This window comes from Lissotriton vulgaris, chromosome 6 (assembly GCF_964263255.1).
Source record: "Lissotriton vulgaris chromosome 6, aLisVul1.2, whole genome shotgun sequence".
In the NCBI taxonomy this organism is placed as follows: domain Eukaryota; kingdom Metazoa; phylum Chordata; class Amphibia; order Caudata; family Salamandridae; genus Lissotriton; species Lissotriton vulgaris.
This window is the reverse complement of record NC_141694.1, coordinates 1543396570-1543421562: the sequence shown is the minus strand read 5'-3', so window position 1 is coordinate 1543421562 and position 24993 is coordinate 1543396570.

Below are 24993 nucleotides of genomic sequence, written 5' to 3'. Positions count from 1 at the left end.
GGGCCCGCTTGTGGAGGGTCCCCGAGCTAGCCTCATATGCAGCAGGTCTGTCTGAGGTGATTGCAATGGAGGGATGGCATCGAATAAAATGGCTAAGGGATGTTAAGAGTCTACTGGGGGAGTTGGGTTTGGAAGACTCTTGGGTAACTCTTTCTGCTCCTCCCAAAGCCACCCTGAAGAAACTATATTGGGATTGGGTATCTTCCAAACTCCTTGGCAATCCTCGACACTGCAATTCGACCGCAGCATTCCTAAGAATCAAGGATGTGGTTGCATATGAGCCTTATCTGGACCTCATCTCTATCCCACTGGACAGGGCTCTCTACTTCAAGCTCAGAGTGGGTACCTTACCTCTAGGCAACCTGGTGTCCAGGTGGAGAACATCTTCCCAGTCCTCGCCCTTCTGTGCTCTGTGTTCGACACGGGTGGAGACGGTGGCACACATTTTCTTCGAATGCCCGGACTACTGTGCTCCAAGGAGGCGTTGGCTCATACCATTGTGCAGGCTTTTAGGTACACAACAGCATTTGGTGGCCCTCCGCATCTTACTGACTGATACATCCTCCCCCATTGTCTGTTGTGTTACAAAGTTTTTAAAATGGGCATGGGTGATTCGTTCAAAAAGGCTTTCCATTTCAATTTAATTCTTTTTTTTAACTATTTATTGTAACAATTCTGATTGTTTTATTCTTTTTTAAATTGCAATGTATTTTATTCCTGGCCTTGAGAATGTATTCTTAATGTATGTACTGCTTTTAAGATATTTATGGATCGAAATAAAGCATATCACTCACTCACTCACTATACCTGCTGGAGAGGGATCGGAGTTTTGGCCAGTGGCAGCTTTGACTCAACTAAGGTAGCACAGTGGGTTAATATGACTGCAGCAAATAATGTGTACCATGCATTTGAAAAAACAATATTTTATGTGTATAGCTCAGTGGGTTACTGTTTTTGTCACAGAGACTCTGTTACTGTGCAGTTCATAAGTTACAATCGTAATCTAGCACAGCGAGCTATGGCCGGCCATCTAAGAGCTGTATGCAAACTGCATGGTACAAGTTTGTAATTAATGTTTTTCCTCAATCTTTCATCAGCCTGACACTGCTATACAAGGTTTGTTTGAGTAGGCATAACAATTCTTATTATTAAAGTCATTGGTAACCACTGTGTTATTTTCTGAATCCTAAGTTTCTTCTTCTCCACACCAAGCACTCATAAAAAATGCCTACTAGTGTGGATGACAAGCGCTTCCTACACTCCTAGTCCCCTTTGCCTTAATAACATTTTCTATACACTGATATACACACATATGTGTGATTTATTGTCTCTGTATGTGTGTGATCTAAAGGGCTCTGACTCTCTACTCTACTATGAGAAGTGCTATAAAACAAATGAAACATGTGAGAGAGGGGCTATGGAGAGATAAGAGGCATTGTTGGTCGGTGATGGTGAGGGAATCATTGAAGATCCCCAACAAAAATTGTTGCATCCTGGTGCACAGTAAGGAAATCATTTACTATGCTTTAAAAACGAATACAGTTCAATAAATAATAGCAAATGGGTTGTAGAATGCGCCATTGTTTATGAGTTTTCTTGCCCCTCATAGCCCCCTTTGTAGTGGTCAGTCTCACTCACTGCAATTGGTGTGTACCGTACGGAGATTGGTCTGACAACATTTACCCAGGGATGCTTTGGGTTTCGAGTCCAGACCTGGCAGGAGCGGAAGCCTTGCACCACAAATAAAAACAAACATTGAAAAGTTAGTCGACTAGATGCAGCACTAACCTTCCCATTAACATTTTTTTATTTTTGCAAGTTCTTTCAAAATAAAATAATAATGTTTGAAATTTAAACAGTACAAATTGCTTGGGGGTCCTCAGCTTCCAGTAGTGACTCAGTGGGGGGTCTTCAGAAGTAATACGTTTGGCAACCACTGTCTTATATGATAAACCCCTCCATTAAATAAACTGAAAAAATGACAGTGCTTGTCCACTTACAGGTGGTTCGGTGCACAGGATTGTCTTGCACATCGGGGGTCGCCCACCATAACTCACACACCAAATTCAATACTTGCAAGCTCACAATATTTATGCTAATGAATAGCAACACCTAAAAACACAATGTAATTAGATAACAGCACATTCTCAGACAAATAAATATTAGTTTGTTTATAGTTGTCTCCTTCACGATGTTAAGTATATTGTGTTATGTAATCTCATCTGTAGGATTATTTATGCCATTTGTAATTGCATCTTTCACATCAAGGGTGAGGTCATGAGGGTTGTATTTAAAGTGCAAGTTATCGTTTGCATGATTGTTGTGTGAGTTTTGAATTATGATTGTAACTATGGCTATATTTGTTTTCAACCAATCTCTATCGAAGTATATATAACATAGACGAAAAAGCATTTTGGGGAACCCCCCTTTTTCTGGGGCCATCACGTGACGGGTGACTACAACATTTTCCAGACGACAACTGAAGAGAGCGTCAAACTAATTTTAAAAAGTTCGGGAAGATTCATCAAATGGCACCAAAGTTATTAGCAGATGGCAGATATATAGATGTCTATATCTGAATATGTGGCGGTTGTGCAGGTGGGGACGCAAGGAGCTTCAACATTGTGGAAAGGCAGTGCGAGACATCGGGTGAAAGCTGTTTGCAGACTCTGCCCTACATGCATACTGGCGACAATCCTGGCAAGAACCACTGCATGCTGGGACATGTAGTTTGTTTCACCCCGTTACATTGAAGTAGGTGACACTGATCTCCGCTTGTGGGTGGAGCCAACTAGAACTATTTGAGCTGGGGCAGAACTGTTGGGCGGCAAATCTCACCTGTTACACCTGGGGCGCTGAAGAGGCCACACGGCCGAAATGCATACGCCCATGCTCATCTGTTTCAACCTCAATAAAGAGACTCCGTTGTATTCCCCTACTGTGGCTTCTGGCTTTCTGTGGAGAAAGTATTCGTGGCATATATATATATATATATATATATATATATATATATATATATATATATATATATATATATATATATATATATATATATATATAGACTTTATATAACTCGTGTGGCCTCACCTCAAATTGGGCTCCTGCAATTTTGGATTTACTTACGGCCGGTCCCGGTCGTGAGGAAAGGCCCACCGCGGCAACAGCGGATCCGTGGCTGCACTGTGTGGCGTCAGAAATGGGACGAAGAGAAGCTAACATCATAGCAGGTTGATGTGTGCTTCAGTTCTTATTGACTGCTACGAAGCGGGGCAACGACACTCGCAGGACTGTGTACATCAGCAAGAATCGATTTTAATTTATGATGACAGTGCACCCACTTGGTGAATACTGTGCGAACTACAACACCCAGAAGTCTATTGGCAATGCACACTGTGGCAGGTGTTGTAAATGAAGGTGAGCAGCAGCGCTGTCATTCGTTTGAAAGCCACTGAAGAAAGGGTTTTCCTGAAACACGTCTGGCTCAAGAACAGTTTAATGTTGTGCTTCTTGACAAGGTGCCTGCTGGCGAGCACTCAATTATTAAAGTGGACTTTATATAACTCGTGTGGCCTCACCTCAAATTGAGCTCCTGCAATTTTGGATTTACTTATGGCCCGTCCCGGTCGTGAGGAGAGACCCGCCGTAGCAACAGCGGATCCGTGGCTGCACTGTGTGGCGTCAGAAACGGGACGAGGAGAAGCTAACATCATAGCAGGTTGATGTGTGCTTCGGTTCTTATTGATGCTATGAAGCGGGGCAGGACCCTTGCAGGGCTGTGTACATCAGCAAGAATCGATTTAAATTTATGATGACAGTGCACCCACTTGGTGAATACTGTGCGCACTACAACACCCAGAAGTCTATGGGGCAATGCACACTGTGGCAGGTGTTGTAAATTAACGTGAGCAGCAGCGCTGTCATTCGTTTGAAAGCCACTGAAGAAAGGGTTTTCCTGAAACGCGTCTGGCTCAAGAACAGTTTTTTTTTTCACAACAGATTTTATTGAGCAGTAAAGGCAAAGGAAAATTATGGCTCCCAACAATCAGGAGATCACCACCAACAGTTATGGCACAGTTTATTACGCATGCACAAATGTCCGATCAATAAAAAGAGAAAAGCTCAAAAAAATAACCCCACATCCCCCCCTACCCCACTAACTCCCAGTACCCTACTACCCCCCAGATCCCCCCCATTCCCCCCCCCCCCACCCCCCCACGCACGTGTGTATAAAGCTGCGAGTAAGACTTAGGTGCGGTGTGACAGGAATGCCACAGAACTTAGGCCAATGCAACACATCTCATTTATATGTCTTCCTCACGTTCCTCTGGGGGATCCAACGACCGCCCCCTGTAATCAGCCCACCGCTTCCAGATTTTAAAATGCTTACGGGGGCAACCCCTTGCCTCAAACACCGGTTTCTCGAGCCCCATGTAATAGTCCAGTCCTGCCTTCCATGCAGACAAGGGGGGGGGCTCTCTCTCCCTTCCACGCCCAGGCCAGATCTCTCTTAGCCACAACAAGTCCTAGCAACAGTAAGTGGCGTTTGTAGATGTTTCCACCAATACCCTCCATGACATGCAGCAACCCCAGCCGGTGAGTGCGGGGGAGATCCCAACCCAGGACCTCAGACAAGCAGCCCCATACACCCCTCCAAAAGCCAGACAGTCTAGCACACGACCACACCGTATGCAACAGCGAACCCGGTGTAGCCCCGCAGCGCAGACACTCCGGAGACTCAATCAGTCCCGCTTTCCACAGTCGCTCTCGGGTGTAATAGGGCCTATGAAGATACCCTCCAATCATCCTCGCCCGGAGGGGAAGCAATGTAGAGGAGCAGTGAGTGACCAGCGTCTGGTAGATACGGGAGACTTTCTTATCCTCCAGGTCACCCATAAAGACCTTCGTCTCGACCGGACTAAACTCAGGGAGAGACTCCAAGTGAGCGATACTGGGGGTGAGTGCATGACGCAGTGGGATCGGGGCATGTGGAACTCCGCGCTGAGCTCTTGAAAAGATTTGAGGGTAGTTCCGAACATGACTTGGCCCAGCAACGAAATCCCTATGGCCTCCCATCCCTCAAACCCAGCCAGAGTAGAGAGCTCCGGGAGCAGGCCGTTATGCTACAGTGGCGTTTCTGCTGTCAGTTTGCCCCACCAGCCCATCCGGCGCAACGCCTGTCTCCACACAGCAAAGACCACCCTCGTGACAGATGGCAGTATCCGCCGCAGTCGGGCTGAGTATAAGATGGTGTGTAGCGTATTTTCCCCCATGAGCGAGCGCTCCAAAGCATATGCCGTGTCCCCTCTATCACCATACCACCATTCGTTAAGAATAAGCAACTGAGAGGCCTGGTAATAAGACAGCAGATCGGAGGTGGCCAGGCCACCACAATAGGTGGACAAGAAGCACGTCCGTAGCGCCACCCTGGCCGCCCCTCCAGCCCATAGGAAGCTGCCCAGCACCGAGTTGACTTGCCGAAACCACTGCGGGCTAATAGGGTAGGGGTAGTTTTGCAACTGATATAGCAGGCGTGGGAGCTCAACCATCTTGAAGATTGCGGATCTGCCGAATATGGTTAAGGGCATTCTGGACCACGTTTTGGTATCAGACTGGACTCGCTCCCACACAGGCACGATGTTGCGATCCCAAGCAACGCTCGGTGATTCCGAGAGAAACACCCCAAGGTATTTCAGCCCGTCAGACGCCACCCGCAGTCCTGTCGCCCAGGGGTCTGCTATGGCTCCGCCCCCCAGCACCCACAGAGTAGACTTGTGCAGGTTCAGCTGAAGGCCGGAAACCTCCCCAAAGATACGCATGATGTCTAGGACTCGGGGCCCAGAGCGGTGCAAGTCTGTGAGGAAGAATAGGACGTCGTCAGCATACAATGCAATTCTGTCCGCCAGATCTCCACTCCTTCAAACCCACGCATCTGTGCATCCATGCGCACCCAAGATGCCAGGGGCTCCATAGCCAGGGCGGGCTCAAGAACAGTTTGATGTCGTGTTTCTTGACAAGGTGCCTGCTGGGGAGCACTCAGTTATTAAAGTGCACTTTATATAACTCGTGTGGCCTCACCTCAAATTGGGCTCCTGCTATTTTGGATATATATATATATATGTTGTGAGAGGCATCAATAAACTGCACTGAAAACCTCAAACCTTTCGTGGTGGTCCGTTCCTGGTAAATGAGTTTACTCTTTCGTATCAGGATTTGGTATATATATATATATATATATATATATATATATATATATATATATATATATATATATATATATATATATATACATATGCATATACATATGCATATACATATACATATACATATATACACACACCTATATTAATTACTGCCAGTTGGTAGTTGTAAATGTAAATGTATTGAGACTTATATAGCGCACGTATCACCCAAAGGCATCAAGGCACTTGATAACCCCTACTGGGCATCCCCAAGGTGAAAGCCAGGCATCTCGCAGCGGGTGGGCCGCCATAGTGGAGATTAAGCAAGCTATTGCCCAGAGTTGCAGCGTGGGACCCCATGATTAGAGTAGGCACCAAGGCGAGAATTATCGAGTCCGTGGACATTTTTGGGCTCAGGACCCTGCAGCGTCAGGAATTGAACCCTGGTCCCGGGCCAGACCTCTGCATCAGGGTCGGCCGCTCTAATCAGTGAGCCACACTCCTCCAATAGTTATAGTTAGGACCTAGTTTCCGTAGATAAAGCATTTTTTGTTTTGCTAATAACTTTGGCGCCATTTGATGAATCTTCTCACAATTTTCAAAACTAGTTTGACGCTCACTTCAGCTGTTGTCTTTTAATTTTTTTTGTCATCCATCAGGTGAAGAGCCGAGAACAAGGGTGGTTTTCCCAAAATGCGTTTTTGTCCATGTCTATTTCCATTGGGACTTTAGACAAGACTACAGTCCAAACCGCTAGACGGAATTACATCAAATTTGGCAGAAAGGTAAATCTTGTTCCAGATTAGTGCCTTTTGGTAGTTTGGTGTAAATCCATTCAGTAGTTTTAGAGATATTAACCAAAATCCAAATTTGTACATCTGGGGGCGCGGATTCTCAGCGAATCCGACTGTCCCCGTGCTGTAAACTGATTGGCTGCCAACGCATTAACCAAGAAGTGTTGGCAGCCATCTTGGGACTTGGCTTCATCTTGGGGCCCCACTGGTGTTTACAAAAAAAAGTTTTGCAGCAAAATTCGAAAAAAACAATTGTGATCTCATGTGCTTGTGTTAACATGAGCCCCCAGGTGGGTCAGGTCCGAGGGGCATATTAAAGAAAAGGAGGGGGTGCTCGGGGACCCCCCTCCTAAGGCTCTTAGAGCCCCAGGGAGGTGGTGGTCCCTGGGCTCTAAGAGCCTTAGGAGGGGGGCCGTGCGTGCCCTCTCCTGTTTTTTTAACATAATGGAGGGGGGCCTTGCAGACCCCCCACCTGGGTTTCCTCAGAGCACTTGGAACCACCACCTCCCTGGGGCTAAATATAAAAGGAATGGGGATTGTGCACAGATTCCCACCGGGGACCACCACCTCCCCGGGGCCAACCCACTTTAAAAACTGGGAGGTAGCTGCAGGGCCCCCCTCCCAGGCCATATATGGTTCGCAGATCACCACCTCTGCTGGACTGGCACATGCAAATCAGAGGAGGGCGTAGTGCACGGCCCCCCTCCTGGAGCCAATAACGGCCCAGGAGACCGCCACCCCCAGGGCTGGCTCCTGCTATATCCAGGGGTGCCTACCTCCGGGATAAAGCTGTTTGCTCTTACTTTGCTGGAGCTTTGACAGCTCTTCCCAAGCGAGAGCAAATACAAACTCTGCTCTCAGCATGCGAGAGCTGTAAAACTGCTCCCGCTTGCTGAGAGCGGAGTTTTCATCTGTTTCCCTATCCACTGTCAAGCGGGCATGGAAACAGACAAAAGGATTGCTCTCACAGATAGGGTGCTGCATGTTTAGAAGCCCCCTGTCTGTGAGAGCAATGCTGGCTCCCACAGAAGGTGGGGAGCTGGCTGGGCCTGCGGGGGCCTCCAGGCTTCCCCCATGGTCCTGGAGAAAAGGAAGAGAAAGAGCCAAAATAAAGGTTAGAAACTAGCAGAAAGTGGCAGAATAAAGGGCAGCAATTAGCAGAGAGAGGCAAGATAAAGATCAAAAACATACAAAGATAGGCAAAATAAAGGTGTGAAATGAGCAGAAAGAAGCAGAATAAAGGTCAGAAACTAGCAGAAAAAGGCAAAATAAAGGTGAGAAACGAGCAGAAAGAGGCAGAATAGAGGTCAGAAATGAGGAGCAAGAGGCATTATCAAGGTCAGAAACTAGCAGAAAAAGGCAAAATAAAGGTCAGAAACAAGCAGAAAGAGGCTAAATAAAAGACAGAAATTAGCAGCATGAAGCGAAATAGAGATCACTAATGAGGAGAAAGAGACAAAATAAAGGTCTGAAAGAAGCAGCAAGAGGCAAAATGAAGGTCAGAAACTAGGAGAAAGAGTGAAATAGAGATAAGAAACAAGCAGAAAGAGGCAAAATAAATGTCAGAAACGAACAGAAAGAGACAAAATGAAGGTCATAAACGTGCAGCAAGAAGCCAAAATAGAGATCAGAAACGAGCAGAGTGAGGCAAAATAAAGCTCAGGACCAAGCAGAAAGAGGCAAAATAAAGGTCTGAAATGAACAGAAAGGGTTAAAATACAGGTCATAAAGAAGCAGAAAGAGGTGATATAAAGGTCAGAAATCTGCAGAAAGTGGCAAAATAAATGTCAGAAAAGAGCAGAAAGAGGCATAATACAATTCAGAAATTAGCAGAAAGAGAAAAATTAAAGGTTAGCAATAAGCAGAAGGAGGCAAAATAAAGGTTAGAAATGAGCAGAAAATGGGCAGAAAACTAGCAGAACCCACTCAGCCACGCATGCACCTACTTACAGAACTACTCAGACACTCTCATAGCCACTCACAGACCCATTCACTCATACACCCACTCACAGACAAACTCAGACATGTACACCCACTCACACAATCAGACACTCAATCTTCCACATACAGAGTCACTCTTACTATCTCTTGCCCACTTACACATCTACTCGGAGACTCATGCACTGACTCACAGACCCTCTCAGAGACTCACTCACCCACCCTCACGACCCACTCAGACACTCATATACCCACCTACAGCTCCCACTCATTCTCTCCCTCACCCACTCATAAACTAAATCAGACAGTGATACACCCATTGAGACACTTGTGAACTCATTCAAACCCTCAGGGCCTGATTCTGATGTGGTTAGGAAGGCCTCCTAACAGCACTTTCTCTGTCCGAATCAGATTGGGAACGTGTCTTTCCGACCGACTCGGAAAGGTTTCTGACCGACTGAATACGATGCGATTTAGGCGTTAGGAATGTCTCAATCTGAACCAGATGGCATTTGGAATGACTGAGCCGTATGGAGCAGAATCGTACGTCTCTACGGGCTGCGTTTCCGAACAACCGAGTACGATGCTGGATTCAGATAGGCTTTCGGAATCGTGCCGTCCGACTTGAATCAGCAGTTGGAATCAGACTTTTTAGGTGCCCGTATCGGGCCCCCCTGCACCCGGAGGCTTCCCAATTGGGTCCCGTGAAGATACCCATTGGTCCTCCCTTACCAGCTATGAACAGTGTGGCAGGCATCAGAGGGTGTCCGACACAGGATGCCCGATTTTCCCCAGCCACCCCTTTCTTCAATGGGAGCCTATGCATTTGGTCGTAACATAGACTCCCATTGAAGCCAATGGGAGTCAGATTGAATCGTATCTGGAAGCATCTGGGTGCATCGTACTCGTTCGGTGGGACTCTCCCGATCCGAGTCGGTTGGAAACCATTCCCAAACAACATTCAGTCAGGTAGATTTCCAAACCGCATCAGAATCGGGCCCTTAGTGTCAAAGGTTAGTGGGTACAGTTAGGAAATAAAAATATAGGAAATCGTTATAAATTAACTTAAAAAACCAAAGGTAACAGGGATGTTACAGTTAGGAAATAGAATTTAAAAAAACATAGCAATTCACTGAAATAAACAAAGTTACAGGGTTATTATAGCTAGGAAATAGAATTAAAAAACTATTAACTGAATTAAAACAAAGGTTACAGGGGCGTTATAGTTAGACTGACATTTGAATTGTACAGAACCAGAGAACTTCAGCACGCAAAGAGACGCAAAGATATCGATCAGACATGTTCCCTATATCCTATGCAACTCGTGTATCACTCTCAGATTGAGTTGCCAATCGCTGTAGTCCTTCAGGTGGCGAGAGTGCCAGTCCGCCACCACATTTGACCGACCCGGGATGTACTCCGCCTTGACAGAAATCTGATGGGTCAGGCAGTAATGCCAGAAATCCTTCGCTATCTCGACCAACATGGAGGATCTTGTACCGCCTAGTTTGTTGATGTAGCGCACCGCCGATATGTTGTCCATCCTTAATAGGATGCAACAAGACACCTTTTTGGGTGCTAGGGTTCTGACTGCGAACGAACCTGCGAGCAGCTCGAGACAATTTATGTGCAGCTCTAGCTCCTGCAGAGACCACCTGCCACCGGTGGAAATACCTCCACAACGTGCCCCCCTTCCCCAACTGCTGGCATCGGACTCTATGATCACTTCCGGAACGGAGCCGAAGACGGCCCGACCGTTCCAGGCCTCCACGTGGCCTAACCACCACTGAAGTTCCTGTCGAACCTCCAACGACAGAGGAACTAGATCCGCATAGGAGAGACCCTCCTGCAGGTGCCGAATCTTCAATCTCTGAAGGGCCCGATAATGTAGGGGCCCCGGAAAGATAGCTTGCACAGAAGAGACCAGGAGACCCACCACTCTGGCAATCGCTCGCAAGGTCACCGTCTGTCTGGATAATAGGACGCGCAACTCCTTCTGAATGTCGCGCAGTTTCGACCGCGGGAGACTCAACTGAGCCTTTTGAGAGTTTATGACAAAGCCCAGAAACTCTATCTTCTGGGTTGGGCAGAGAACCGACTTCTTCTCGTTGACTACAAAACCCAGATTTTGCAGCGTAGCAATGGTCAAGCGCAGGTGCTGAGAAGCTGAATCCCGAGTCTGTGCCATGATCAGGATGTCGTCTAAGTACACTATCATATGGAGCCCCTGCTCCCTGAGATATGCAATCACCGGTTTTAACACCTTGGTGAAGCACCAAGGAGCCGAGCAGAGACTGAAAGGCAGGACCAAATACTCGTACCACTGATCTCTCCACTGAAACTGTAGGAACCTCCGATGAGGAGGAAAAATCAGAACTGACAGGTAGGCGTCCTTCAGGTTCAAACGGACCATCCAGTCCCCCTGCTTCCACAGATCCGTCAGCAGATGGATACCTTCCATCTTGAAATGTTTGTAAACTAAGAACTGGTTGAAGGTCTTTAAATTGAGTACCAACCTGTAACCTCCGCCCTTCTTCTGTACTAGAAAAATATTGCTGCAGAAACAGCGAGGGCCCGCATCGCAGCATGCTATCGCACGCTTCCGCAGCAACTCTCCTATTTCTGAAACGATAAAAGCGTCTTCTGTTTGGGAAAAAACCAACTGTCTGGGAAAAACATCCTGAACGGGAACCTGAAAGAAATGCAGATGAAAACCTCGAACAGTCTCTAGGACCCATGAGTCCTGAGATAACTGAACCCAATTGTGAAAGAAATGATAAATACGACCCCCAAAGGTAACGGGTAAGGATCTTGAGCACTCACCTCCTGATTCTGAGGCCTGGAAACCGCCAAGGTAAGAACCCTTGTTGAACCGTCGCTTGTTGTATCGCTGCCTGGTAGGGTAGAAGGTTCCCCCTCTGGTGGAATCCCATTCTCCTCTACCTCGTCCAAAATTGCCACTGTGGGGGCCTTGGAATTGCTGACAGCCAAACAAGCATCCCCGGCCTCGTACAGCCCTGTGAAAAACACCCGTTTGCAGGGCACGCTTGATACCGGACTGAGCCTTATCTAAGGTGGTAAAGGTCCCAACATACTTCGCCACATCCTTCACAAAACGATCGCCGAACAAGTTGCCGTCCGCCAGGGGGCCTGGTTCTGCGGTGGCAAGTTCAGTGAGGTTAGTGTCCATCCTCATAAGAAGGGACTTGCGTCTTTCAGTCGAAATCGCACAGTTCGCATTGCCCAAAAGACAAATGGCCCTCTGGGTCCAGCCTGCCAACACATGCGGATCCATGGCCGAGTTGGATCCTTGGGCTTCCAATGCCATCTCCAGAATCTTGGCCAGAGGACCGACCACATCCAGGAGTTTGTCCTGGCAGCCTCTCCATGTACGGTCTATACCTTTCTTAGGGTCCTTTGCGAACTTCTTAAGGAAAGTTAACATACTAGGGTCAATGTCAGGAGTCTCCGCAGCTTTGTCCGATATGTCCGGACGAGGGCACTCCAACGCAACCTGTTTCGGACCTCTTTGTCGAAGCTCTTGCAAAGATTATCATGTATGTATGCCGCAACCTCTGGCGCTGGAAGCCAGTCAGAGGAGCGCGGGTGTACAATGTCTGCCGGATCAAAAGTAAATGGGGTGGCTATGGACTGAGAAGACTCCACATTCTTGGACTTCTTGGTCCGTTTCCTGGCAGGAGATTCATCGGTATCAGTAGTGGTAGTAGTGTCCGTGTCGGTATCAGTATCCTGAACCTGGTATGTCTTACCCGAATCTGGAGCAGGCAGAGAGGACATAGATTGGGAATGAGGCCAAGCCTCCGAAGGAGCCTGAGAGGCAGAAGCGTCCTTCATAGCAGAAGTAGGTGAGGTAAATCCACGCATTTTTGTGAATTTCTCCAATTGCTTAGTGATCGGCTTCAGAGCACTAGCCAGAGCCTGCTGAACAGTACCAGGGACTGCCTTCTCTAGGGCCTTGTTGACAGAATCTTGAACAGAAGCGTCCAGAGCCTCAACAATCTTTTCTTCAACAGAAGGAGGGGATATCACTTCCTCCGTATAGACATTCTCCTCATCATAGGTCACCCAGTCCTCCATGGTGGCCCCAAATTTATATATAGATTTGCTCATACCTTAGCCCAGAGCAACTAAGAGGAGTAACAGGGGGAGCCAACCCACAGCACAGCAAAAATATATATATGGGCAATCAGGTACCCAGCTCCTCAGCCAAAGGCTGTGTAAAGTTATTGCAGCCCTCAGGCGTAAATATGGAGCCAAAATCCTATGAAAGTATAACCAGTCCAAAGAGGTGTGCTCCCTCTAGGCCCAGCAGTTGTTGCAGCTTGCCAAGCGCCAAGAACCTCCTCCGATGGAAGTCAGCAGGAGAATGTTCGAGAAAAGCAGCTAAACTGACTAAAAAACGGGCAGTAGCAATGTGCGTAGCCCAATCCTACTGAAAACCAGCCCAATTGGGCTACGCACGTCGAAACTATTAATTAAACCTAGAAGCAAGTTGGATGGTGGAACCTTTCTTAACGAAGCACCTGACCACAATAGCCAAATTAATATTTCCCCTCTAAATATCACAGAGGGAGTAGTGTGCACACTGACAACCACCCACCATCACAATGGCAGTTCTATATAGAACTTTGAGATACAAAGCTTAATTTTAAGCAAAGGTGCACCACAACAAGGACATGTGTAAACTAAGGTCTTCTAGTTTGCACACAAGATATATTCAAAAGAAATTTTTCATATGAAACAGGACAATTTTTTTCTCAAAAAAGATTTTTCTTTATTCATTCCAAATGTTAAAGGACACAGCCGACGCGTTTCGTCCCTGCGGGGACTTCTTCAGGGCTGTATTACAACAAGACAAAATACATATAAATACATTATTAAAATTGTAAAGTATTTGTAAACTCAGCCGAGCTACAAATTATTACATAATTAAAAACAAACGCATGTCAGTGTCAACATGTCATCGACATGTTTTCTACAAGATACTAAGTATATTTGGAACATCAGGTTAAAGTGAGTATTGGCAATCAAAAAGAAAAAAAAACCCTTAACGTGATTATATACATTTTACATGTCCTATCATGTAATTCATCTTATGGCCACTATAATATTCTAGACAAATTGACCAATTTGGCCTAAGCGTACAGATTTGGAGAGATAATATCACAATCAGGTCATAACTTCCAAGTAGTTGCTTAACAGTTCGGTATTGTTAACAATTAAAAACAGGAAACATATCTTCTGGAGTTACAAAAGCATATTCTAAGGGAAGCAAGAATCCTAAGAGATTTATAAAGAAGAAAATGTAACAGATATAGTGGTGAATGAGAAATAGTTCATGGAAAACCAACACATGTGAGTCAGAAATAGTTCATGGAAAACCAACACATGTGAGTCAGAATGTCCTAAAGCATTCAGTACGCCGAATAGAGACCTACCAAAATGAGTAGTAGAAGCTCCTTAAGCGCGACGATGTATTGTTGGAGAAGCAAAGTTGCAACCCAATGGCCAGGCCGAGTGTGGTCACAGGATCACTGGTTCAAAAACATCAAGTGTATCGTATGGTTCAATGAATCTGACGGAAGCGAAAATAAAAGAAATGATGAGCACAGGGCCAACTATAACTACGAAGATGTGCATCAGGTGGTGCTTAGTCAAGCATACTTACAACAAGTTATTCTGTTACAGTTCGATAGGGGACCTAAGGTTCCTGGGACTAGCATTCATATGTGGTTTGAAAGCTATTAAAACAAATTATATGCGAGAGTATTATAAGAACAGAAAACATTCAAGATATTGTACATAGAATCTATGCTAACGAGGAGGCGATTGATTTTAATTTGACCACCAATCCGTCGAGAAACCATTGGGGAGGTCTGTTAGCAGAAGAATTATACAAACACAATCTCTACTCTTAAAAAACGTATGAAGCACAGTTGGAAGAAAGCCCAATGTCATCTGTAGGCTTTAAATTTATGATAAGAGAATTATAAATATCACACTTACATGTGGATGCGTGTTTTATAATGATGCATCCAAACGAGTCTATTCTTTTAAGGATTACGGCGAGTCAAGAGCAGTGCTGGGAAGAAAATAATGAGGAGAGACGAGAATCACATAGCCTCTAAGTGTATTACTAGACTTGACCGTATCAAATTGACAAAGGGGAGGATAATTTATTGAAACACATATTACCGCTAGACGGAAACCCAATGTCATTCGTGGCCTTTAATTTTATGATAAAAGAATTATTAAAGCATTGCACTTACAAACGGATGTGTATTCAATGATGAAGCATCCAAAGGGATCAATTCTTTCAAGGATTACGGCGAGTCAAGGATAGTGCTGGAATAAAAATAACGAGGAGAAAGGAGAGTCCCATTACCTCTATATAAATTATCGACCGTGACCATGTCGAATTGACAACAGGGGGGAAAACAAGATGTTTTAGCGCACGTATTACCTTAGCCCTTTATTCAGTGGCTTCAAGCAACATGTCCCCTTTCTTGTTTTGTCTTAATTTATGTTATAATGTGCAGTAGTCCGTACTCGTTCGAATCCAGCTGCAGATTCTAGATGAGAAAAGAGAGTTGTATTGGGAACATGCAAATTGTGGCACCCATAAGAGTGAATTTCAAGGCATTTTTGGTCTACTCCCGGGGCTTAAATGTCTGCCTCCCACATTACAGGCATCAGACAATAGAATGGCACGACTGCTAATATGGGCATGCTATGACGCTCGCCCCCTCCCCTGTTCCCAGTGTGTAACTATGCCGGGGACTCTATCTATCTTTTGAATATATCTTGTGTGCAAACTAGAAGACCTTAGTTTACACATATTAATTAAACCTATCTACTGGCTCCGAGCGTCTGAGGCCAATTAGGGAGGGCCAAGAGCTCTATATTCTGATAAAATCTCGCCGTCGGCGAGTCGGTACCATGCCCAGCAGTGAACTCAAACATTTGAAGTGTCCCCAAAAGCAAGCGGCATCCGCCGCGATCTCCGCGCCTCCGCGCGTGCAGGAAAAAGGTCAATATCCCCCGGGGGAGCAAGCGCGATACCAGCGCTGCTCCCGCAATCACAACTCAGCGCTCCGGTGAGCTTGCGGTCCCCGTAAACCACGGGACGATGCGCGAGCTCACTCGGAGCCGAGAGCGGAGCAACGAGCAACCAGCTCGAACCACTGCGCGCCGCAGCCCGAATAACAAATCTTAGCCCGAAGGGAACAGCGCTCAACAAGCACGAGCGTCACTCAGCAGTAGCATATATAAATATATTAACACGCCATTATACAAGCAATAGCGATATAACTATCTATTACAAGTCATTATATAAAGAGCAAATAAGTAGGCACTTAACTGGCTGCGTGAGCAGCAAAGAAAGAGGACTATATCCGGTATTGCCTGGGTCTTATGGGCCTTTACAGGAAGTGATGTGTGTGAGCATCATGGGAAATGTAGTTTTGTTTTACATATACAACGTTTTCATTGGCTGCTGTGTGTAGCATTAAAAGAAAGAGAAGCGTAATACGAAGCCTTCGGTCCTGTAATAGAATTTCCGCGCCCGAGCTGGAATCTCCGCTTCCGAGACGGAATCTCCGCACCTGGGCCGGAATATCGACATTTAGTTCTAATGATCATTTCAAGTACCTACCATCCCCCACCATGCTCCAGTTGAAGTCAATTAATGCTAACTGCAAGACCAGCACCACAAACCACATAAAAGCAGCACACATTCAAGGAACAGGTTTGGCCAAAGAGAGCTCCTGTTTTCATTTGCTGTTCATCGCTACTGGAGAATGTACAACATTTGGAGGAAGAAGAACTTCACAACTGAGGAGACCACCATGATTGTGGAGTTTATTGTGAGGCACCACAAACGCCTATATGGTGTCTCACCTTACTGCACCAGTGGCACACAGAAGGCAGCTCTAAGGCAGCAGTTAACCACTGCTGTCATAGCAATTGGGGGAGGATGTGCACACAGTCATTGACAGCAAGAAGAAGTAGCAGGGCAAAAAGGTGAGGGTGAAGGATAAGTACTCCAGGAACGAGTGGAACAGAATTCTCCCTGCCCAACTATCTGGAACCCACCTACATCTCACCCCACTTGAGGAGGATGTCCTCACTACAATCCACCCCCACATGCTCCATGGGCTGCCTGTGAGTGATGTCCACAATGTGGTACCAGGTAAATGCGATGACAAGAAAATAAAATGACTGTCCTTGTTGCACTGCCATTGTGAGTAAGGAAGTTGTCCAAAGTTAATATAAAAATATAGTCAGTCAGAGGCTCATGTGTGTCTCTCTGTTTGTTGCACCACAAGTCCCAGACTCCTTTCTATTAGAAATGGGAAATCCCTTCATCACTATTTAAAACATGGGCCAAATACTGCATCTGTATATACCGAACACTGTTAAGCAGCAATGGACAAAGTGCCCCTTCCACATATCCAGAGGCGGCTGGGTCAGTCAAGAACGTAAGGTGGTGGGGGCTGCAGTGCAGAGGAAAATCAACAGACAAGGTAATTGAGAAAATAAATACAAATTATCCTAAAATTAACTCACCTTGTGCCTGCCAAAATCACAAAGCCAAAGGTGAGAGAATACTTATTGTAAAACATTTCATTCCCATATTCCGTTCTTCATTTCCCACTCTGCCACATCATTACATCCCCAACGCCCCTCTGCTCCTACCTGCACCGGCTGTGGCAGTACTTTACAATACTGGTAGCATACAGAAGATATGAGGAAATGTCTGACAAGTTCCACATGTACATTTTCGATTTGTTGACTTTTCTCTCTTCTCACCTAATGACACATTCAGCCAGAGTACAGACAACCAGAAGAGCAGAGGTCCCTGCATCTTCTGGGAGGAAAGGCATACCACCCACACTAACTGGTAAGTCAAACTTTTCAGGAGATGGTCAAAATGCATACATTGTCAGCAGACAAGAGAGAGACATATAGAGCCAGAATCTCAAAGGTAACTGGAGAGGAAAAACTAGCTTTACAACTATTGGAATTCTTAAAGGACATTTACCTTTAGCAAATGACATTTGTGAATAGCAAAAGACAAAATATATCTAGGATTATCATACCTTTGTGATTTCTGAACATTACATGTATTCCACCAACAGTTCCAGAACTGTGAACTCAATCCTGGAATCGAGTGCCACAACAAGTCAAAAAAAGGAGTCCACACTATATTGTAATTGTTTTTGTAGAGTAAATCAAGAAATCAAATGTTAACAAATATAACAATAATGAACAAGAAGTGAGGTAAAATTGTCATGATTATTGAGAATGCATCCACTGTCCAACTTAGAATGTTCTTTCTATACATGAAATTGTCCAGTCCACCGAGCTGGTTATATATGTTATCATCAGATGGCATGTTTTTGGCCATTAACAAAACACGATAGTGGACCTTACTTCAGGATTTGTGACCCTGTCAATTTGATAGACGTTGGTTCGAGGCAGTGGGGCCTTTATAAGTTGAATGAGTGATCACTCATGATAATTAGTGCTACACACTTCTGCAACTGTAGTGCCCACACTGCTTGTGCTTATCCTTTGTGCCTGAAATTGAGTGCATCACATGTGGCAGCAGAAATGTAAAGTTGCAAACACACTTATCATTGTAGGTGCAATGATGTCCTCCCAGATTTCAAGACCCATATTGACTTCTGCTACAAGGTTGGCTGTGACATCTGGTCAGGGACCACACACTGTGCAGGTGTGGGGCCATGGTAAGTAAACCTAAGAATAATGTGCCTGAATGTTCAAACGCATGAAATGTGCCTTTAATCTCCGCTGTATGTTGTATGTGTTTTACATCACTGTTGTCCTGCATCACAATATGCCTACATATGGCATTCAACCACATACAAGATCACACTATGGTGGCTAGTGAAAGGATGACACAAAATGTATGAGAAGTGAGTGCAGAATGGACAGAAAATAGTATATAGTGTCATATGAAGTGTCATAGACATAACTGGATTGTAAACTCTCGGGCAAAATATAAATGGAAAAATCATATTGAAATTGGTATGCATGAGGCTTGCACTGATGTCAGTTGTGTACTTTTGTGATGAATATATCGGTTGCTAAGGTGAATCTTCATGAAGGGAAATTTTAAAATCTCTTGGCTGAAAAGCATAACGCAAATCCAGTGTAGGCGGCAAACATCAAAGCTTCTCAACTTACCTACAATGTGGGATCTGAGTCAAATGTTGCATTCTGCTTGCCTCCTCTTCTACTGTATTCACCTATATAAGTAAGTGTATAATATATGAGGTTAGGATGTCAGCTGTACAAGACATCATCCGTTTAGTTCTACCATGATGTTAAAAATGGAGTATGGGAACAGAGGACACTCAAAGAATGGACATAACAAATGTGTGACCTCTTACATTCTACAGAATACACCTCATCCTGACGCCCGAGTGTGTCTAAATGAATATCTCAGGATTTACGTACCTTGTTGTGGGACGGAGGGTCCCCTAGAATTGCATTGCACAATCTCCATAAGGGTGTATACGATGGAGGACTGGCGCTCCCAGATGTCAAATTATATTACTGGGCTTCGCAACTCCAGGTGATAAATGAATGGGTCTATATGGACAGTAGTGAACCCGCATACAGAGTAGATAGGATGGTTATGCCCGGGGCAATTGTGAACCCCTCCTTTATGCCCTGAGGTCACAGATGGTGTGGCCCGAGCACACCAGAGTAGTGTTGCAGTGTTGGAGAGAGGCTAATAAACTTCTAGGCTGGGCGTGCACACTGACCTTGAGAACCCCATTGTGACTAGGTGAGCAACTGCGGGAGGTGTCTGCTCTGACAGGGTTCAAGGGATGGAAGTTAATTGGCATTGAGTACTTACTTGACATTTGGATAGGAGATTCCCCCCGCTCCTTTGAGTACCTCCAAAGGGAATCCAACCTACACCAGTCGCAAAGATATCATCATATACGGCTCCTACATGCCCTTTGGTCACACACACCTGGAGGTACGTCATTCCGGAGTACTCCTACTAATGGAAGAAAGGTGGCTACTGGACCCCATCATTGAGAAACCCACGTCCACTATCTATCGGAAATTAATAAACAACATACCCAACCCCCTGACCGCTCTTAGGACAGCCTGGGCCTAGGATCTGAGAGATATCGACGATGAGGATTGGCAGGATGCGATACAGAGTCCTAGAGAAATTGCGATCCATTCCAGGTTCAGGCTGGTACAGCTAAAAATCCTGCACCGTACCGACTATCCTCACACGCACCTTTTTGCATGGGGCAAGAGTCACTCTGCACTATGTCTAAGGGGCTGTCAGATGGAGGGTACTTTCTTTCATATACTATGGGGGTGTCCAGAGATCATCCCCTTCTGGACGAGGCTCACAGACATCATGTCTAGGGTGGTGGGGGGAACGGTTCCGTTGGAGCCTAAGTGGCTTTTATTGATGATCAGAGACACTGACTGGTCCAGGTATGTGAAAATATGGCTAGCCCTGGCAGCGGGAAGGGCAACACAAAATATTGCTCGGGGTGGGGGGCACAGACACCCCAGATTTGGGAGGAATGGGAGCGGGACCTTAACTGGTGCCAGGGGGCTGAAGAAACTGCATACAAAAGCTGGGGGTGTACAAAGAAATGGAAGAAAGTGTGGGGGCCCTGGCGGACGTACAAAGAATCATCTGGGGAGGACAGAGAAGGGTGAGAGAGATGATGATAGTTGATTGTCCTCGCTGATCCCCATTGACTATTTTCTTGTCAACTTTTGTGTTATCTCCAAATGTGCTTTATAGATATTGTTTTTTACTGAATGGTCTCATGAGCATTGTTTATAAAACATTTTTTTTTTAAATGTGTAATCTCTCATTCCAAAATGAGCTTTGTGACTTCATGGGTAGGGAAGCACAAATGACACTCAAAATGTACCTGACTATTGCACATCTCACATATGAACTCTGCAATGCAATGTTTGAACTGATGTGCAAATGTGAAACTGGTCAGCCTGGTGATGTACACTCCTTTCGACTTGTCAACAGACAACATTGTACTCATGAGACATGTTACTCTTAATGGTGAAGGTGTAATCAATGTAATGCGGTGTCGCCCTGATTATTTATCCCCTTCCTTCAAATATCAGTAACCTTCTCATACACATTTGTCTATAGGTGTGTCATCTCATTGATGTCAGTGTTGTTTGGAGGTAACAGCTGGCAACTGCTGCATGTGAGCAGGGGCCCACATGTAAAGTCCATGAGGTAAACATGCTACACATTGACCAGGAATATCCTATCAATGGTCATTGAGATTGACATATACATGTAGCTACCATCCGGTGTACTGAATTATGGACATGTATGTCTCATCACAGCTGCTAACAGGATGACACCAGTGCAGCGTACAACACCATCCTGAGGAATGCAAGACATCCTGGCTGCAGCAGTGAGACCCTCTCGCACTTGTTCATCAGGTAATCATGGCGTGAAGTGTTTCCCTATCATAGATTGCAAAACCATGACAAAGATCAAAATCCCCTTCTGCATAGAACCTGCAGTCAGTGTTTACAAAGTTACATACATATTATAAGTGTCACGTGCCTGTTTGCAAATTAGTAATGCAGATCATTGAGAATGGTGTCACTTCCCTCTACAGCTGCTGATCAGGGATGGCTTTGTCAATAAAACCTATGAGGTGTATGGTTCAGCAGTTGATATCAGGGGGGATCGCAAAGGGATACTAAGCTGGGGCTGGAGCTGGTTAGTTTGCTTATGCAATGTACATCTCTGTTTAACAACTCAGTGCTATGGTGTGAGCTGCCACTTCTAGGGGTACCCAAACCAGGTCACATGTGCGTCACCTGTTAATGCAAAGTACAGTAGAACCAACCCTTGTGTTGCACCACATCTTATATTAGGTCAATTAATCATCCTGTTGCAACCTCTGTGTTTCAGGTGATGATGATGATGAGGAGGATGGACCTTCCACCAGTGTTGAGCGACAGGCAATCAAAAGGGAAAATCCACTGCATCTCCAGGCAGTAATTTCGGCTGCAAGTACTGCGCAAGAAGAGGAGGAGGAAGTACCTGAGGAGGCTGAAGGATTGGACGATGATGGTGACTTTCTGTTCATCCTCTCAGAGGATGAAGATTCTGATGCCATGGACAGAAATCTTCCCACATTGCCCACATTTTGCAAGGCAAAAGATTGCCTGTCCCCAGCATTGAGCTAACCAGACTCAGCTCACACACACCCCAACACAGACATCACTCCCTCACAGCCCTCAAATCCAGGACAGACGTGGTGGTTCCCCTACACACTTCTCCCTCTACAGTGTATCCCAGGCATTCTCTCCACCATCTGAGGAAAGTACAAACCCTGTTGTGGTGCAGGTATCCCCTGTGCACCATTCTCCTGACCACAGGCTTCAACCTGCCACCCACACCCCTGCTGTTGGACCTGCCGGTCTCATCCATGGCAGACCCCTGCAGAGAGGCCCTGCACCTGGCCATGTTGGCCAATGAGAACAGGACATCTTCCAACAGCAGACAGATATGAGGCAGGGCATTTGTGCCATAGGGGCTACCCTGTCAGACATGTCTGAGGCCCTGCAGGACAAGAGCCAAATCCCCAGGTGGTAGACAGACGGACCCATGTTTTGGATAGGGTGGATAGATCTTGGCAATACATGTCTAAGAATATCAGAGACATGATATGCATCCAAAGGGAACAGAGTTTAAGACACCATGCCTTGGCCATGAAGATGATGGAGGGCATGATGAAAGTGATCCAAAGTCTCCCTTCATGGTCAACGTAGGGAGTGGAGCCATCACATCTGCCTGCAGCACATTATACCCACACAACTGTTCCACAAACTGCACAGGACCACAGCAAGAGTACACACCCACCACCGCACCCTGAACAGGCTCTCCCACCACCTGCACACCCACCACCACACCCTGAACAGGCACTCCCACCACGTGCACATCCACCACCACCTCCTGAACAGTTACTAGCAATACCTGCACCACGAGCCCCTGTCCACACACAAACACCAACTGTACATACACCATCCGCAAATGCACATGATCTTCACCCTGTACAGGCTCATGTACAACCCCCACCTGCACCTCAGCGACAACCCAGACATTACCCCTCACAGTAATCCTCACCTCTGAAATTGCGAAGTCGCAGGCACGATCCCCATTGATCACATCCCAAAAACATTTTGACCAGTGTGAATATGTGTAAATAAAAATAAATTCTCTTCACAAGTCAAGTCTCTGTCGGTTATCATGTCCTGATAGGTAAATGTATTCCAATTTTGCTGGCCTAGATATGTGAGGATGTATGTGTGGGCATGACACATGTATAAGTGTGACCCCATCATTGCACCAAGCCATAATGTGCAGAGCAGATGACTCGTAAAATATATGTCCATATTTTGTACAAGACATTCACAGTGAAGTTAAACAATACAGAGAAAGTATGATTCAAAATAAGATGTTATGTAACAAAAAAAGTGTGAGATTACAAAAACAACAACAGTTTGTTTGGAAGGGAGAAAGGAAAACAAATGATATTCTTACTACAGAAGGAGAAGGGAACTTGGATTGGGGTGGGGCAACATAAATGTAACACATCAGGGAGCATCAGGGGAACCAGTCTATTTAAAAGGGGCAAAGTAAATAACTGTCCTCAAAGAAAAAACAGGTCAAGTGTCCGTCGGGTCATCCTCTAGTAGCACAATGTCCAGATGCGGGCTCCTGGCTGGCCGGTGCAGAACCAGGCACCACACGGGGTTGGGACACATGAGGAGTACGGGGGGAAACAGTGTGGCACAATGGACAGGGGAGACATTGACGGTGGTGTGGGAGGGATGTTGGGATACCACAGACAACATGGCTGCAGTCAGGGAATTGATACTGGCAGTGAGGGTGGCCAGAGCTCAGGCAGTTTCCTCTCGCATCATGCACAGCTCTAGACACATCTGCAGCATTATTCAAGAGGACATGTCTGGTTGACCCTCACATGCCCACATCAAGTCCTCTCGTACAGCCACAGGACGAAAAACACAGGGAGGGGTTTGGATTGAACATGAGGGGTGTGGTGTTTCAGGTTTGGAGCCAATGTTGGTATAGACCTGGCAGCTACGATGAGGGGGGACTGGTTTTAGGCGATGCAGCTGGAGGCCCAGATGGAATGGGGGCCTCTAGAGTTAGGAAGGTGCTGATGGCAGGCCCAGGTTGTGCAGTGGCCTGCCCCAGGGACACCTTGCCAAAAGCAACTGGTGAATGGTCCGGGAGAGGGAAGATTCTCCCCCCGGCCAGCAGTGTCCAGTTCTCCCCCCCTTCAATGTCCTCAGACTCCACCCAGTCCATAGAACCAGAGGTGTCTTTTTGCTCAACCCGTGTGGGTAATATCCCCCTGCCTCCTGACGTCGAAGGTCCCACCTCATCCTCTTCTTCCTCACTAGTTGAAAGAGGTCGTAGCTGCCGGGGCATCACAGTTGTCCTGTTCCAAATTGTGTCTGGCTGTTGGTCCTTTTGGCCAGCTGAGCCTACTCAAATGTAAGACAAATCATGATGTAGTGGTTGTACACGTCAGGAAAAGACACATACCTAGATGAGCCTAGGTCAGACATTATTCTCCTCTGATCACACTATACAGTTGTCAGTGTTTATGAGCTTAAATTACATGTATGTTCATTGTCATCACCGGATTTGAGCCTGACATGGACATTTCACGCGATTTGTTGTGGCTTACACATCTGTACTGGCCAACCCTCAACTTTAGTAGTCTTGTGATCTGTGTATCCTGTCACTGCTGTCAATACGTAATTTCCTGTTGCAGAGCGTCGGGTCCGCATGTGAGGCTCACGCTCCGCATACAGAGTGTGTGCAGTTGTGCCGGAAGTTGCGAAAATGGACCGGATCCCATACCTTCATACAGGAAATGACATACAGGAAGGGGTAGACAGTAAATACATCACAGGAAGTAGTTGACAGCCATTTTGTGTTCATTTTGATTTATCCACCAACACAG